The sequence below is a fragment of the Canis lupus genome, chromosome 32, assembly GCF_003254725.2.
Source record: "Canis lupus dingo isolate Sandy chromosome 32, ASM325472v2, whole genome shotgun sequence".
Lineage (NCBI taxonomy): Eukaryota > Metazoa > Chordata > Mammalia > Carnivora > Canidae > Canis > Canis lupus.
In genome coordinates, this window is record NC_064274.1 from 15,816,177 (window position 1) to 15,828,435 (window position 12,259).

The 12,259-nt window shown below is 32.7% G+C and overlaps 1 protein-coding gene across 3 annotated transcripts in view; it reads left to right on the forward strand.

Annotated features, from left to right (window-relative positions):
- Nucleotides 1-12,259, forward strand: part of GRID2 (glutamate ionotropic receptor delta type subunit 2) — a 1,467,015-nt gene that overhangs the window by 459,351 nt on the left and 995,405 nt on the right. The gene's annotated exons all lie outside the window — the stretch shown is intronic.

A 12,259-nucleotide genomic window follows, 5' to 3' on the forward strand; every position in this document is an offset into this window, starting at 1 on the left:
TATATTTTAGGTCAAATCATAGGTCCCATAGTTATGGTACTATATAGTGTGATATTTGCTCACTATTACTAAAAAAGTCTCTAGTAGTTATTTTCCTTGAATACAGGAATTAAAGAATTAGTATTGGATACACATCTTCCACACATATACCACCTCCTCTCTGGACACACGTGAGTGGCTAGGTATGTGTGTGTGTATATGTATGTATGTATAAGTGCTTGATCTACAAGAGCATTAATCAATTAATTTATTTATTTATATATTAAATTTTTATTTATTTATTCATGAGAGGCAGAGACACAGGCAGAGACACAGGCAGAGGGAGAAGCAGGCTCCATTCAGGGAACCTGACATGGGACTTGATCGCTGGTCTCCAGGATCCCACACTGGGCTGAATGCAGTGCTAAACTGCTGAGCCACCCAGGCTGCCCTACAAGAACATTGTTATTTAGTTGCATATTTAAATTGTTAGTGTGAACTAGAATTTTTGTCCATTGCTAGTGTTTAACTTTTATAATTAAAGATCTGCTAAAAACAACCTAGAAAGTAATATATATATATATATAATATAAAATATTATCTCATGCCTCTGTGAGAATTGTTCTTTGTACTTTTGTAGAGAGACAATTAAAAAAAGAAGCTGTGCACAACCTTCACATGGGGAAAAATCCCAAACTTCAGGGTATTAAAATTAATAATGATTTGAACTCACACTGGAAATATGTGAATGAAGGTAGCCTGTCAGTAAGTCCCTGAAAAGAACTAAAGGCATTTTTTTTTTTTCTGAACCCAATAGAATTTAATTATGGAAGACAGCAAGGAAAAAAAAATTACTTATGTGAAGTGGTCTCAAATACTGAGTGGGGAATTTTAATATGTGAAACAATTTCATCACATAATTAAATTGCTCAGTATAGAAGTGAGTTATCCACCCACCAAAGTGTCTATGTAAAATATGTCTTCATCAGTGATATTGGAGAAGAGATTGCTGCATCGCATGGGGCATTTGTATACATTTTGTTGAATCTTCAGTCCTAAAGTTTTGTAGTTCTAACAGTTTATCAGATTTACCAGTACTGTGAAGACTTCATTCCTTCACTTAACCTGTTCAACCTAGAAAATTAAAACAAAAACAAAACAAAACCCCTAAATTCCTAATTTTTCTCCTTTTTCCATTCCTAATGAGTTCAGATACTTACTGTGTTTTGTTTTGTACTAGTGTGGGGGCCTCAAATCAGTCACACCATCCAAGTCCAAATCTGCTTAAAAATTTTCAGTGACTCCCCATATGTTGCTAAGGGAAATATTAAATCATTAGCATAATACTCAAGGATCTGGTATGGCTTTTCTTTTTAACCTCCCCTCCTAATGGCATTGCTTTTTAAAAAGGGTGTTATGGACTGAATTGTGTCCTCCCAAAATTTCATATGTTGAACCTCCAGCTCGCAATGAGACCATATTTGGAGATAGGCCTGTAAAGGTGAAACTAAGGGCAAGTGAGATCATGAGGGAGAGGTTCTTATCCAATATGACTGGTGTCCTGTTAAGAGAAGGAAGAGACACCAAGAATGCATGTACAGAGAGGAAAGGCTATGTGAGGACATAGCGAGAAAATAGCTGAGAAAAGAGGCCTCAATAGAAACCAAACCACTGACACTTTGATCTTGGACTTCAAGCCTCCTGAACTGTGAGAAAATAAATTTCTAGCGTTTAAGCCATCCACTGTGTGGTATTTTGTTATGACAGCCCCAGCAGACTAATACAAGGAACCTATTTTTTATGTCCTACGCAAATATCTAGAGACACTTTTTTTGTTGTTTTCAAATCCCAGGGATGCTATTGGCATCTATTGAGTAAAGGCAGGGGATGCTGTTAAATATCCTACACTGTGAACGACAACTCCACATGCTTATTCCATCCAGAATCTCCCCCTTATGATCAACATGTTCATAAAGTGTTGAAATAGAACATTCAGTTCATGTTCTCATCCCCAGGAAAATGTTTTCATCAGCTCAAAGACAAATACTTGTTCCTCAATTCTACCTTCACTGCTGTTTTATATATTTAATATATATATATATATATATATTACTGCATTTTATAGTTAATTTTCAACATTAATTATTTACCTTTCAGTTATTTATATTAGAATGTGAACTTTATTAGTATTGTTTCCATGAATTACTGAACCTTCTATCCCTGTATCTTTCAAAGGAATTTATATGATTTAACCTAATATTTTCCTAACTCCCCATTGCTAAAAACTGAGATATCTAGTTCTGTATCATGGACATTCTGTTGAACATGTTCAGGGAGTTTAGGAATGAATACTTTCAACAATTATCTCAGGTGATTGCAACAAACTGGCAAGTTTAAGAAATAAGAATTTCATTCAATTTTAATATACTAAATGTCACATATGCCTGAGATATCTAATGGATTACTTGTATAAGTAATTGTGACATCTGACAAGTTTGACAATAATGGTTTTATAGAATTATGGTCTGTAAGAGAGCTGTATCATTTAAGTTGACAAATATGAAAATTACAGCACAGAATTTAAGATTTAATTATGGTCCCAAATGGATAGATTGGGTGCTCATCTCCTATTGGGTGCTCATTAATGATTTTTATCTAAAGATATCTTCAGAGTATCATAAAAATTTAAAGCTTGTTTATATTTAAAGATAATCTGTTCTAATCCTTCATTTTATAAGAAATCATAATCTTCAGAAAGTTTCAGTTAATTGACCGTCTTACCTGGCCCATATTCTGATATCTAGACTAGGACTCTACCATTTCATTCCTACTGATTCCTCCAAAAATTATTTCAGTTCACTCACTGAGTATTCTCCATCACATGTGTAAAATGTAAATTAATATAAAAATGAAAATATTCATTAACTTTAACATGCAATTTTAAAGATGTTCGAGAAAAACTATGTGACATTTCTACTAACATTTCTATTGGATTAAAAAATCGACTTGAATTAAATCATAAAACTCTGTGTGTGTGTGTGTGTGTGTGTGTGTGTGTGTATGCATGTGTTTGTATGTGTGTATTTTAATCAGTGTCCTTTCTGGAATGAAGTCAGTGTTCAGGATTAGGTTATATTTGGATACCTCTACCAAATTATACAAGCCAGCTTTTCTAGCTGAAATATGTTGTATTCATTAGCTTTCATTTTCATATGCTCTTTATATTTAAATAATGTTTTGAGTGAATACTGATAAATCCTAGATCTCCTCATCATTCTATTAATTAGGAAATACTCATAAAGTTAAAAAACAGAAATTCAACTATAGAACTTAAACACAGGAGAGTTTATTGTTACATTTAAAAAACATCTAGAAGAAAGCAGTCCTAAATTACTAAAAACATTAAAAAAAAAGTCATCTTCTACTCTGCCATAATTAGCACTTAACTTCCATCCTCAAGGTTGAAGATGGCCTGGATCTCCAACTATGACATCTTCTTTTTAAACAGGAAATAAAGTTGGAGGAAGGACAGAAAGCTTATCTTTTTTTTTTTAATTTTTATTTTATTTTATTTATTTATGATAGGCACACAGTGAGAGAGAGAGAGAGGCAGAGACATAGGCAGAGGGAGAAGCAGGCTCCATGCACCGGGAGCCCAACGTGGGATTCGATCCCGGGTCTCCAGGATCGCACCCTGGGCCAAAGGCAGGCGCTAAACCGCTGCACCACCCAGGGATCCCCCAGAAAGCTTATCTGCCAGATATCTTCCTTCTGGCTCTCCAGTGGGCTCTCTAGTTAGCACCATTAATAACAGCGACTTGCATCTTATTGGCCACTCCGAGCCATGAGGGAGAACACAAAATACAGTCTTCTCAGTGGGGACATTGTCATCTTTAATAATGGCATGGCTTTGTTATTATAAAGAAGAAAATATATATTGGGTAGCTAGCAGCAGTCTTTCCTAATCTATGCTTTATTATTTTTGCTTCTCTTTAGCTCTTTTCACCTTTGGTTAAGGAATCATGTTCGTAAGGTCTAATTTGGTATAAAAATGAAAAAATATCATCTTATTACTGAAGAAGGTCATCTAAATACTGAAGGTGATACATGGCAGCAACTTTATACATAAATCACAATATACTGGGGCACTTGGGTGCCTCAGTCTGTTAAACCTCCAACTCTTGATTTTGGATCAGGTCAGGATCTCAGGGTCCTGCAGTGGACCCCCTCTCTTTGGGCTCCTTGCTCAGCACGACTCTCCTTGTCTCCCTCTCCCTCTGCCCCTTCCCCTGCTCTCTCTCTTAAGTAAATAAATCTTAAAAAAATAAATTATGAAAGCAGAAGTAAAAGGGGCATGAAAGGCAATGTTTTGAATAAAGCAGGGATGTTTTCATTGTTGCACTCTTTTCATTAAGGCTTAGCCTTAGAAGTTCAGTCCTTGAAGAAAAGGTGAGTATGGGCTTCTTTCAGATAAGTAACACTGGCATTAGCTTGTGTCCGTTCAAGGCCTGTTAAGCCCTCTGTTCAAGGTGGTGAATATTCTGTGTATTTCTTATATTACAGTTAAACTGTTCATGCATGATCATAGAAAGCTAAAGGGATTAAAACTTCTTTTTTTCATACATTCTGGTCCTGGATTATTATGTGTCCACCCATCCAAATATTTCATTAAACATTCTTCTTTACTTAGGGCATTGGCAATTGAGGAGGAAGGTTTTTTTTTTGTTTGTTTGTTTGTTTTTTTTTTTTTTAGCAGGTCCAGAAATCTTCTACCATGACTATTTAGCAAATCTAGTAATTATATATTATCAGATAAATGACTATAAATCATTAATTATTGAAGTTATTAAACCTTACCTATTTGGAATCAATGTTGATATAACTTTATACAATTATTTCCCTTACTATTTAAATTTAATTATTTTAAGTTTCCTAGACATTAACATCTTCAAAGTGATTTTAATTCATATTAAGATTTTTAACACATTGTAAAATAGTTGAGATGATTAGACATTTTTTTCTGTATTACATTTTATTTGTATAATTGTATTTCTCGGCTCTTATTTTTTTAGAATATTGTAAGCCAATTTTTCATGTCTATTATACTATCTACTATTAGGCTCTTGTTCTTCAACCATAGCTTCTACATTTATCAATGTATATTAGGAAGGAGCATTTGAAGTGTTAGATATGTTCTATGTATTCATCTGAACTGTATAATTTAAGATATATACATTTCATGGACGTATATTATATCTAAATAAAATTTAATAATACACTAGAGATTATTTTTAAGTAGTGTAGTTTTTTTATTATAAAGCAAATGGTTTGCAGTACATTGCTAATTTTTATTTTCAAGAATAAGGATTATTCTGTTTCTAATGTTTCTGTCTTTAATGCCTAGTACATACCTGGAATTTAAAGGAAGTTTCATAAATGTTTAGTGATTAAATAAATGAAGAATCCATTGAAACAGAAAAGTTGTATTTTTTCATCACCATCAATTTATAGATCTTTTTATGACGATGTATATCATATTCAGATACGGTGGTTGTTCTCAAAGGTCTCACAGTAATACTGTTATTTGTGTAAAACTATTCTCTTATCCTTAATAAATAATGTCTCCAGGAACTTAGAATTTATTGATTCTTTGAGAACTCTTCTAAATTTTATCAGAATATTATTTTTGAAATAAAGGTTTTGCTAATGATTTTTCTCTTAGGGTATATATTTTGTTATTATCATAATTTAAAAAACTGGAGAAGACTTTGCTTTGAATGATATTTTTACAAAATTAAGACTATGAAAAACATTCATGTGTTAATTTGCACTTTTGTCTTACTCGTTTAATTTTGTAAATAAGTATTCATCATCTGTTTTTACACAGACTATCTCTAGAATTGCCATTTGAGATTTGAACATACAGTTTGCAGATTGCCTCAAAAAGTCTACTTCTTACTGTTAGAATCACTAACAATTTTACTCAAAGATTCTTTTTTAAAAAGATGTTATTTATCTACTTATTTTATAGAGGAAGCATGTGTAGGGGCTGAGGGGCAAAGGAGGAGAGAGAGAGATAACTTGAGCAACTCTACTGAGCTTGGAGCTTAAGGTCCAGCTTGATCCCAGGACCCTGAGATCACGATCTGAGCCAAAACCAAGAGCTGACTGCGTAAGTGATAGAGTCACCCAGGCACTCCCAAGGGTTATTTACTTTTCAATGATAATTTGAAGAAGCTTGATTACTTGATGTTTCGGCCTGTATGATTTAAATGCATAATCTTGAGGTAGATCTAGAAATGTATGGAAAGACAGCATTGTTTAAAAAAAGTAACTGTAACTTTAACTTTGCTTCCTCCTATTTAAAAAGGTATTGGGGGGCTTGTGGATGGTGCAGTGCCTTAAGCATCAAACTTGGTTTCAGCTCAGATCTGATCTCAGGATGCTGAGATCTAGCCTGAGTTGGCGTTGCACTCAGTGCAGAATCTCTCCCTCTACCCTTACCTTTCTCTCTCTGTCTCTGATAAATAAGTAAGTCTTAAAAAAAGGTATTGGTAATAGGAGAAAAATATTTTGTTTTGCCATTAAATTAATGTTTTCCCTTTTATATTTTCTTAATTATAACAAACTACTATTGGAGCTTTACTCATGGGAATGACTATTTGATGTACTTTCGGTATTTTGATGTCAAATTTGTATGCTGATGTGACATTTAAACAAACTGAATTTAGTCTTGTAGATTTGGATATTCTATGTTGTTAATTTAATCGTCTTCAGCTCTATCACTATATTTTATGTAAATGTATATAGTCTCACAATATTTTTAAAAAGTGTATTTCCAACCTGATATATCCCAAACTTTGTGAAACATTTTTTAATGCATGTCCATGTATGATTATTTTAACAAATATGTAGGTGATTATCTTCTGATTTTAAAATTTAATATATTTTAGTATAAGTGTCATATTATCTAGTCAGGCAAGTGACATTCATGAATATAATCCTTTTATTCTTAAATATTTCAATAAAGTTAAATTTATATGTATAAAATGCTGTGGTTAATACAAATTTTTGAATTGGTACATATATTGCTTATTAGAGAATGTAAAATGGTAGAATAATACAAAATATTTGAAATATCTTAAGGAAGTCATCACCTTAGTATTTGTTAATATTCTTATAATACTTAACAAATAGTTGTGATATACTGGGGCAGTTAGAAGTTATGTCTAGACTTCTTTTCAAGTTACCATTGATCCGTACACAGTGGAAAATAGCAAACCAGGTGCCAAATATGATCCATGTGAAAATATTTTCCCCTAGGGAAGTATTTTTCTCTCTTCAAGGGTAGCAGTAAAGATCTTGATCTGGTGGTCTGAGCTATGTCATCTTTTTTTAAGATAGTTTAAAAGTCATTTGCTTTGCTAGGAGAGTGAATTATGTGGTAGTAAGTACTGCAGTAGCACCATTAAACATTATGTCATCAATCTTTTTAGGCTCTGGAAAGGTCAGTGTCCAAAAGGCCATTTTTTTAATTCCCATTTTAACTCCAAGCTAAAGGCAGTGTTCATCGTGTGCCTCTTTTTCTACAACTGGCATAATCTACCAAAAAATAAAAGCCTCTCCTGTACTACTCATGCATATGCAACCAAAATCCAACATTATAGATTGTCTTTAAAATATAGGCAGAGTTTTTTTTAAAATGTAGACAAACAGATGAAGCTGTTTCCAAAATTGAAATAGTAACATTAATTACTATTAATATTAGTTGTTAAGAGTTAGACATAATATTACAATTTCCTGGAATTCCATGGACCTGTACCTAGCAGAAATTTATTGTGCAGTTACTTGTTGAAATAATTAATCTCTCTAACTTATAATTTTAGGAATAAACATAATATTGAATTTTGTATTATTTTGTAAAAATTATATTTTTTTGTTTGCCAAGATACCCTTCAAGAGAATGGAGGAAGAAAAAAATAGAAGTAATTTTATCTTAGTTCTAAGTCAGTATTCTAACTGAAAAATAGAATTTTCTGCTGTGAGTACTACCCTTAAAAATAGATATATTTAAAGGCAATCTGGTAGAATTGATCTTGATTCTTCCTATATTTCTTTTATCAGTTCAAGAAAGCATGTCATGAAAGAGATTTGCCTGGTGTTTTGTTATTTTCAGTGTGTGTGTGAGTGAGCTTTTTCAATTCTTTTTTCATGTTTTGATATAATAATTCTCTGGCTGAATTTTTTTTTTAAATACTGTCAAACCTACAAAGTAAAAGAAAAGACAAGAAACAGTAGTTAACATAGATTTTTGAATAGCTTTTGTGTACTTTAGCTTTTTAAAAACAAGTGTTTCTAAAAACTCTGAATTGTAAATTGACATTTCAATACCTGATCATAGGAGCATTTCTTCTTTTGAAAATGACAGGGTTAGAATATATGCTTTAAATATAACATTAGGGATGTCAGAACTAGCAAAGCATTGTTAAAAACTCTAAGATATTTAACAAATGCAGAAGTGTTTAAAGAAATGAGTGGCTGATTGTGAACTCTAAGAAGTTAAAAAGAAAACAACTCTATACAAACAAGATTAATTTATGGATTGTCCTGAAGCTTCCTCCTATCTCTTAAATCTATCATGTTTTCCCTGCTTAAGTTCCTGTCTTTTACCTAATACCTGTCGTCTTCCTGTCTGTTACATATGCCTTCCTTGCTTAAACCAGGAAATGGGGAAATGTATGATCTCAATTTTAATATAGATAATAAATAATTTCATAGACTCCCTTCTTACGTTGGGCAACTTTAAGTGAAAGGAATTTAGTGACCAATAGATTTATTATATCAGCTTTGAAATGAGAGGTTTTAAAAATATTTTAATATTCTAATGATTTTATATGTTTATGTTTTATACTTTACTATCAAGTTCTTTTTAAATAAACTCATATTGCCTTTATAATATTTTTAGCAGCTAGACTTGTGATGTAACCATTGCAAGCACTCAAGGATACTTAAATGCATAGGAAAAAAAGGCATGGCATAAATGATATTAAATTCAAACATTAAGAGCCCTATCTCTTGCAAATGAAGCAAAATACAATGATGAGAGGGTATCAAAATATAAATGTGAAAAAAATCCAATTTAGGCCACTGCTACTGTTAAAGACATTATTTGATGGTTTTAAGTGAAAAAAAAAAAAAAAGGAAAAAAATTACCCTGCCCCACTTGATGTTAATAATCATTATTATATACTTTTTTATAATAAATTTATTTTTTATTGGTTTTCAATTTACCAACATACAGAATAACACCCAGTGCTCATCCCATCAAGTGCTCCCCTCAGTGCCATCACCCATTCACCGCCACCCCCTGCCCTCCTCCCCTTCCACCACCCCTAGTTCGTTTCCCAGAGTTAGGAGTCTTTATGTTCTGTCTCCCTTTCTGATATTTCCTACACATTTCTTCTCCCTTCCCTTATATTCCCTTTCACTATTATTTATATTCCCCAAATGAATGAGAACATATAATGTTTGTCCTTCTCCAATTGATTTACTTCACTCAGCATAATACCCTCCAGTTCCATCCACATTGAAGCAAATGGTGGGTATTTGTCGTTTCTAATGGCTGAGTAATATTCCATTGTATACATAAACCACATCTTCTTTGTCCATTCTTCTTTTGATGGACACCGAGGCTCCTTCCACAGTTTGGCTATTGTTATTATATTCTTTAAGAGACTGGAGATTCTCAAGTATTTTTAGACTTAAAATGGACCATATTTTAATCATCTTGGTGAGGGAATGGGGGAGGAGGGTCCTATCATTTTTGCTGGATTTAACCAAAAGATTAATTAAATAGATTTTAATCAGAGAGCAAATTTAAAGATTTAAAATCAGACCTTTACAATTAAGGGTAGAATTGTCTTTGAAATCAATAGAAATACATGACAGAGGATGAAACACCTATAGTTGAGCTAAGGCTGCTAGGCAGCACCATTCCTAAAAGTCAATACATATTTGAGTGATTTCTGCTGTTTTGCTCTTACAAGCAAACCTGTTAATAGTGCATCTGAATAAGAGTTTTTTAAAGGAACATAGCAAACAGTATAATCCACTTTTAAAATATATTTGTTGAGCCTCTGATTTTTCAGGTACTAGTCTAAAGTATTTAAACATAAAAAGGCAAAGACTAGTGAGGAGAGAACAATGAACAGGAAGAGTAAAGAGGATATTTAGGGCAGTGAAAAATACTCTTGTGTGAAACTATAGTGGTGGATAAATGTTATTATTATTTATGTCTGAATTCATAAAATGTACAATGACATGAGTGAATCTTAATGTGAATTATGGTCTTTGGGTGATAATGATAGGTCAGTGTAGGTTTGTCATTTGTAAGAAATGTGGGAGGAAGAGAGGAATGAAATATAAACCCATGGCTTTTAGCCTCTCCAGATGGAACAAATGGGGAAGGTTGCAGGAGCAGGTTTTGAAGGTAAAACAAGCATTCGGTTAGATATATGTTAATATTTCAAGGGAGTGTTCTAGGCCTAATGAGGTTGTTGAGATATATATAGGATTTTCAGTCATGCACCTGGATGAGGTCACCAAGAGCATGATGTAGACAGGGAAAAGAAGAGAAGCAAGGATACTGCCCTAGGGCATTCCAACATGAAGAAGCCTAGGGAGAAAGGAAAGAGCTTCAAAGGAGGCTGAGAAGAAGTGAACAGTGAGTTAAGAAGAAAATTAAACCTGTTCATAGGTCAATTAGAAAGAATTGAGAGTCAAACATTGGATTCACAAAATGAAGTTAATGTTGACCTTAACATGACCGGGGTCATTGAGCAGTGAAGACAAAAACCTAATTGGAATGGTTTTAATAGAGATGAGGTGATGGGGATGAGGGAGTGCACTTGTGATTAGCACCTGGTGCTGTATGGAAATGTTGAATCATTTTGTTGTACACCTAAAACTAATATTACGTAGTATGTTGACTAACTGGAATTTAAATAAAAACTTAGAAAAAGAGAGAGAAAATCCTAACATTTGTGACAACATAGATGGACCTTAGGGCATTATGCTCAATGAAATAAGTCAGATAGAAAAAGACCAATGTTGTGTATGATCTCACAAAAAAAGGAGATCAAATATGTGGTTAGCAGAGGTAGAGGGTGGCAGGTGGGGTTATTAGATGAAGATAGGCAAAAGGTACAAGCTTCTTGTTATGAGATAAATAAGCACTGGAGATGTAATGTACAACATGATGACTATAGTTAATACTGCTATATAGTATATTAAAAGAGTTGTTAAAAGAGTAGATTCTAAAAGTTCTCATTACAAGGAAAAATATTTTTTTCTCTCTCTTTTTTGTATTTATAGGAGATGATGGATTTTCAAAACTTACTATGATAATTGTTTTGCTACAATACAAGTAATTTTATACGCCCTGTAGCAGTGTGTGAGCTGATTGATCCTTATCCTTATCAGTAATTAAGTTTTGTCTTCTAATGTTTTACTAATTTTTATGTGTGAAAAGTTATATCTCATTACGATCTTAATTTTCTCATTCTGATTACAAGTCAGATTGGGCATCTTTTTGTATTTTTATTGGGTATTTATATGTATCTTGAAATATCTGTTTGGAATACCCATTTATATTTATCTTGACATAATTGTTTTGACATTAACTTTCTTTCTTTCTCTCTTTTTTTTTTCTCTTGGGTAGTGTACCCCAATATCCTTTTGATATATTCTTCCTTTCTTCTTTGACTTGAGATATGTACTGTGATTTACTTCCTGCATGTTTCAGGTAGCTAAGATTTGAAGTACACATCTTTCTACTCATTTTGATTTACTACAGAGGAGATAAAACAGGTTTTGTAAGATAACAAATATATATTTTTGTTGTCAACATAATAAAATATAATATGGATCCTGCTAGCTATTTTGGTCTCATTTTTACAGATGAGGAAGTTGAGACTTAGTGAGTTGAGTAATTTTATCAAGTTACACAGCTAATAAGTATTAAAGCTCAGAATTAAAACCAGAAATAAAAAAAAAAAACTCTTATTCCAAGTCCAATGCATATTCTAGTAAACTATACTAAGAATTACTGTGAGAACAGAGGTATCTGGGAATCTGAAAGATTTTCTTCTGCATGGTCTCAGAAATTATTTTAGCTTTATTACTATTATTTTTCAATGCAAAGTTTAGGTCTCCTCTGTCCCAGATGACAGCAAGATACAGCCTTCACTGAAGGTAAAACACTTTTTTCAGTTAGACATAA